Raw genomic sequence first — 5,417 nt, 5'->3', positions numbered from 1 at the left:
GCCCGCGCCCCTCCCCCAGCCCGGCCCGGCCCGCCGCGGAGGCCCCGTGGCTGTCCCCGCAAAGGAAAGGGGGGCCCTTTCTCCCCCGCCAGCCCGCTCCGTCCTGGCCGTTTGTTCCCTGCCTCGCCCCCTCAGTCTGCTGTGTTTAAATAAGTAAATAGATCTGCACGGACATAATAATAGAGCTTGTTTCGTCTTTGGCATTTTCTACAGGACCCCAAGAGATGGACCTTCCTCTCCCCTTCCTCCCTCTAGAACTGTTACCCCTCGTCTCTGTCTATACAGGCCCAATTATCTAGATCCTTGGGGTTCCCATAGGTTCTGAGTCACTGGAACCGGGAACACCTGGCCGAAACACGCCAGAGAATTCGATTTTATCTTTTTTCTTTCTTTCTTTCTGTTTTTGTTTTTTTGTTTTGGGTTTAGGTTTTTCCCTCCGTGAGAGAGCGGGAATTAGCCTCCTGGACTGGGGCAGAGCAGCTGGATGGGGAAAGGAAAACCTTCACCCAGCGGTTCGGGTTTCAGCCCCTCGGAGACATCTCCAGGCTCCCCAGAGCCGGGACTCCCTTCCTTTCCTCGGCCTCTCGGCCTCCTCCTCCTACGATCGTTTTTTTCCTCCCCCACTGCCTTCTCTTCGCTTTAAGTTCAGCGACTCCACTTGCCTCTCCTCTCCTTTCTCTCAGGAAGCAGAAACCAGACGGCCCAGCGGCCACGGGCCGAGCCGCCCCAGCACAACCCCGGCCTGCCGCCGGCGGGGCCTCCCCTCGCCCGCCTCCCTGAAAAGGCGCGGGCCTCCGGACCCAGCTCTCCTGCCCTTCGCCGTTCCGCAGGCGTGCAGCCGCTAGGCCTGGGGCATCGGAAGGAACGACCGGGGCTGGGGACGAGTGTCCTCGTCTTCCCCCAGACCCCCCGGCTTGCGCCACAAAGTTCGGAGGGTGGGTACACCCCGACCCAGGCAACTTGCTCCCCCAAACCCACGGCTGACTAATCTGATATGACAACAGCCCGTGATGGATTTGGTATATGTTAATTCACAATGCCCTTTCCTACAGAATTTAACTATAAGTTAATACACACCGGAAACCACGCGCATACATGCTCGTTAATGGGCTTAGGTATTAGCGAGTCCTAACGATGCATACAAATGTGCTCTGTGCTCTGTAGGCCCCTCAAGATTTATGGGCCTTGAGCTCTCTGAAGCTGTAAACAAGGAGGGGGAAAAAAAGAGAAAGCGAGAGAGGCTGGGGGAAAGAGACAGAGGCCTGACTCGCCCCTCCAGGTTGTGGGAGAGAAGGGATCCTTACATATTTTCCTTTCCTTGCGAGCTCGGTGCGTGTGGGTTTTAGCATCGGTCTGGGGTGGTGTTCTGCTCCAGTGCTTGTGTGTGGGCAGTGTGTTGTTTGTGTACTGGGGTAGGAAGATGCCTGCCCCCTTTGAGTTGCTGCTCAGGCTCCTGGAATTCGTGGGCATATATGCGTAAGTGTGTGCACCATGTTAGGTGTGTGTGGGGTGTGTGTGCGCACACGTGCGACAGGCAGGCCTCCCTCTGGGCCAGGCTGCTGTCCCCTTAACCCAGCGAACAAATCTCTAACAACAATCATAATAACAATAAATAACAAATAATAACAATGGAAACAGTAGTTAACAGTCCCTCCCTAGCAGGATAACCATAAAATGCAAGAGGAGGTATTTTGAGGGGACAGAGGAAGGACTCATGATTACAGCATCTGAGGGGAAGACAAGAAAGGAAGGAAGTTAGCTTCTTCATATGCCTTTGGGGGGCTGGGGTTGGGAACCCCCTCCCTAGACAAGGTCTGGCCAGTGGAGAGGAGGGAGAGCCAGGAGGAGGCCATTCTTTCCTGATTCTTTTTCTCGGGCTTTTGCTTTGTGCGATCAGGGAAGGAATCCCACATATGGGGGTGGTTAGTGGCTTTTGGGACTCTCTGGGAGCCCCTGTTTTAAAGAGGAGGCCAAACGTGCAGGATCAGGCCAAGGGGCAGAGATAGACGAGGCGGTGATCACAGCCTCCATCCGGGCAGGCCAGGCTGCAGAGGTGCCCGGGAGGACGAGCCGCGCGCGGGGCCGGCGGGAGCGGGAAAACGTCTATGGCCGCCCCGCCCCGGGAGTCGGGAGAGCGAGGCCGGGGCGCCGGTAGGCCTAGGGAAAGTTCTCTTCCTAGGATCTTTAAAAAAGAAGGGAGGGGTTCAGGGGCCTTGGATTTTCTTTCGCGAGCTTGGAGCCGAGGCGATTTCCGTAAAGGAAGAGAAGACCATGGTCCTGGATCCTGAAACGTCCACCTCATTCTCTCCAGGTACAGTTTTCTGATCATTTTGTTAATTTATTTATTTGAGGGAGGTGGGAGTCAGAGGTGAAGAGATACGAAGTTGGGGAGAGGAAGCCACCTCACAGTCTCGGATCTAACGAAATCCCTCCTTTAAAAACAATTGTAGCAGCAATAACAACAACGACAAAAAGAAAATCAAAGAGGAAATATAAAAACTCAAATCAGCCAACTTTATAAAAGAGAAAAACGAAAAGAAACTGGCCATAACAGATGAGCGTGAGAACTTCTAAAAGATTTGTCACAAACATTTTCAGTTATTTGGATTCTTTTTCAAAAGCGATGACCCATTTGGTCTGAAAAGAGCCGTGGAAATACACTATCCACTTTCTTTAAAACCAACACACACATCAGAGATTCGAAAGAGAGCCCTGGGCATCCTCGTGTTCGAGAACAACACGGGGCGGAGGACACTGTGATAATCCGGGACAGAATAGCAATAAAATAAAACACAGGTCGAAACGCTGAGCGCAGGGCGAGGAGGACCCAGGTCCGGTGTGGCGGCAGCCGCCGACCAGGCAGCTGCCTCTGGCGATGGCCGCCAGACCGCCCAGGCACGGCTGGCGACCCGCTCGGCCTCGGCCTCCCCAGCCGGGCTGCTGCCCCCTTCCCCCAGCCTCCGCACCTCTCAGGTTCTCTCAGCTCCGATGCCCGCTCCGGCTTCCCTGGTCAGAGGGGTTTGGGCCCGAGAGGAGGCAAAGTGACTCAAGCCAGACTCTGCTTTTTCATTTTTCTCCCTTAGGCCTCTCCACTTGCCCAAGCTCTCAGCTACCAGGAGACTGACGCAAGGGGCTTCTGGGCTGCGTTGGGAGCTGACACTGCCCCCCACCCGCTCCCGCTTGGTTTCCCAAAGTTCCGACCTCCAGCCCTCCTTGGGGGAAAATACCAGTACCCAGACACCTCAGCACCCTGTCATATGAGATCGGGCTCTCTTCAGAAATTTCTTACAAAGAAGAAGAAAGGGTGGTTGGAGCCGCGTTTACATCTAGTCCAACTGATCGGTTCATATCTGGAGAGTTTATTTATAACTCCCTCAATAACTCTCTCTGTTTGGAGGCACTGGTGGCTCTATTGACAGACTGATGTCTAGAAAATATTGCTCTATCTCTAACCACACCTAAATGTGCTGTGGTTGTATTTACAGATTTATGCTTGAGGAAAATACAATTATTTGCATTGTATTTGTGCATACACAATAGTTAAAAGAGCAGATTTATATATGGGGAAATATACGACTCTCTTATAGCCATCCAGCTTTATGGACATTTGATATTCTGACAGATTTATATCTCTGAACAGCTATATAGATAAATGTATATCATTAGAATTATGTATCAGGAGATATATACTTATTGATTGTGATATAGAGTAGTTAGAGCATTCACTTAGAGCCATATATGGCTATGGAGATATTTCTATATTATTATCACTATATATAGGCATATCTATTTATAACTACATAGTTATAAAAATAGACATATGTAATTATAGTCCCATATGTACATGCTGCTATCTCTCCCTAGAGTGATAGACACTTTCAAATGTAACTATATAGAGATATCCGTATGTATATAAGGTATAATTATCTCGTGATGTGTGTGCCTTGGGACTTAGGCCAGTCTGTCTCTGTACAGACATATTTGTATGGGCTGGGGAAGATTTGTTCACAGAGATGTCTGCAGAGGGCCAACTGAAAAACTCTATCTGGCCATCCAGGAAACCAGCTAGCAGGGTTCTTTACTTATGGAGGGATGGAGTTACAAAAGAGTAAACAGAACATAGGAAGCCTCAAAGAGGGGAGGCAAATGTAATGTGATAGGGGCCCAACAGGAAAAGCAGACCAGGAGGAAAAAGGTAAATGCCCGGCACCACCAGAAGGTGAGAACTGGTTTCATGAGGGTCTGGTGCAGATGAGTACGGATGAGAGACTTATAGAAGAGGAGGCAGGAGCAGTCACCCCACCCAGAGACACTCTCCACTAAGGAAGCGGACCTTCAGCTCAGCTTCTAGTGCACTAAAGGTTAACAATGTCTTGCGCCTCAAGCATTTCTATCGCATTTCTCTTGAACCTTTTTTGTTGCCCAAATTGGGTTTCCCTCTCCTCTTGGTACAGAGGGGCACTACCAGCTCCCTAACAGCCCTGCCCTGGGCCTTTACAGGGAGAAAATGATTTTAATGAGCAGGGAACATGGACCTAGTCCCCTAGACCTCGCTTCTCCCGTTCATATCTACCCGGCTCCCGCCAGCCTCCTTCCTGGCGCTGCTGGGCTAAGGCTCCACATTTCTTCTCCTGCCATCAACCATCCTAGGGAAAAAAGACATACCACCCCCCTCCCAGTTCATTTTTTTCCCAGGGAGTCACAGATATCTTTGTTGAATGGTTTGTGCGAAGTTTTCCCAAACTCAGTCTTAGCAGCCAGCCCGGCCCCCAAGATCTCTAGGATGCTGGGAAGGGAGTGGAAACCCCTGGGCTGCGGTTAAATGCCATGTGTCACCCTCCACATGCCCCTGCCCACAGAAGTAGGAGCCCCTTTAGGGCAGGAACTCTGTCTGTTGCCTGGCACAGAGTGATTGCCCAATACATACTTGTCGAGGTAAACAGAATGGCAATCCATCTGAAAGCTCACCCTTGCTCTGCATACCACCCTGGCCACCACCAGCCAGCAGGCTAGAGGCACCCTAGCCAGGCTGAAGGATAACATGGCCCTGGCAGCAGCACAGTCTCTGGCCCAGTCAGTAGTTAGTAGGGTGGGAGAACAGCCAGACGGTGAGAGAGGAGTCTGAGGTACCCGGTGCTAGGAAATTGGACGGGGGTGGGGGGCACAAGGCAGGCCATGCCTCCTCAGTGCACCTCTGCTACCCCTCACTAGTCTCTTGGTTCCCTAGACCCCCAAATGTACGAAAACTAAACCAGAGTTGAGACCTGGGCTGTGAAAAAACTGCCTGTTGGCCTGAGGGTCCCAAAGACGAACTTGGTCCATTAAAAAAATACTCAAATAAAATAAAAATAAATCAGCACCAGACAGACAGCCTGGTGGAAGGAAAGGCCTCTTTCTATGCCTCAGGCCTGCTCCAG

At 51.4% G+C, this 5,417-nt stretch overlaps 1 long non-coding RNA gene across 1 annotated transcript in view; it reads right to left on the bottom strand.

The window, feature by feature from the left end:
* The window catches only part of LOC103593194, a 22,999-nt gene extending 19,896 nt beyond the window's left edge, over positions 1-3,103 (bottom strand). Inside the window, exon 1 of the long non-coding RNA XR_550721.1 lies at positions 2,967-3,103. This is a non-coding gene — a long non-coding RNA (uncharacterized LOC103593194). The remainder of the gene's footprint in view (positions 1-2,966) is intronic.
* Between the last annotated feature and the right edge of the window lie 2,314 nt (positions 3,104-5,417).

Source organism: Galeopterus variegatus, unplaced genomic scaffold, assembly GCF_000696425.1.
Source record: "Galeopterus variegatus unplaced genomic scaffold, G_variegatus-3.0.2 Scaffold60, whole genome shotgun sequence".
Lineage (NCBI taxonomy): Eukaryota > Metazoa > Chordata > Mammalia > Dermoptera > Cynocephalidae > Galeopterus > Galeopterus variegatus.
The sequence above is the reverse complement of the archived record's forward strand: the minus strand, read 5'-3'. Positions and strand labels throughout refer to the sequence as shown.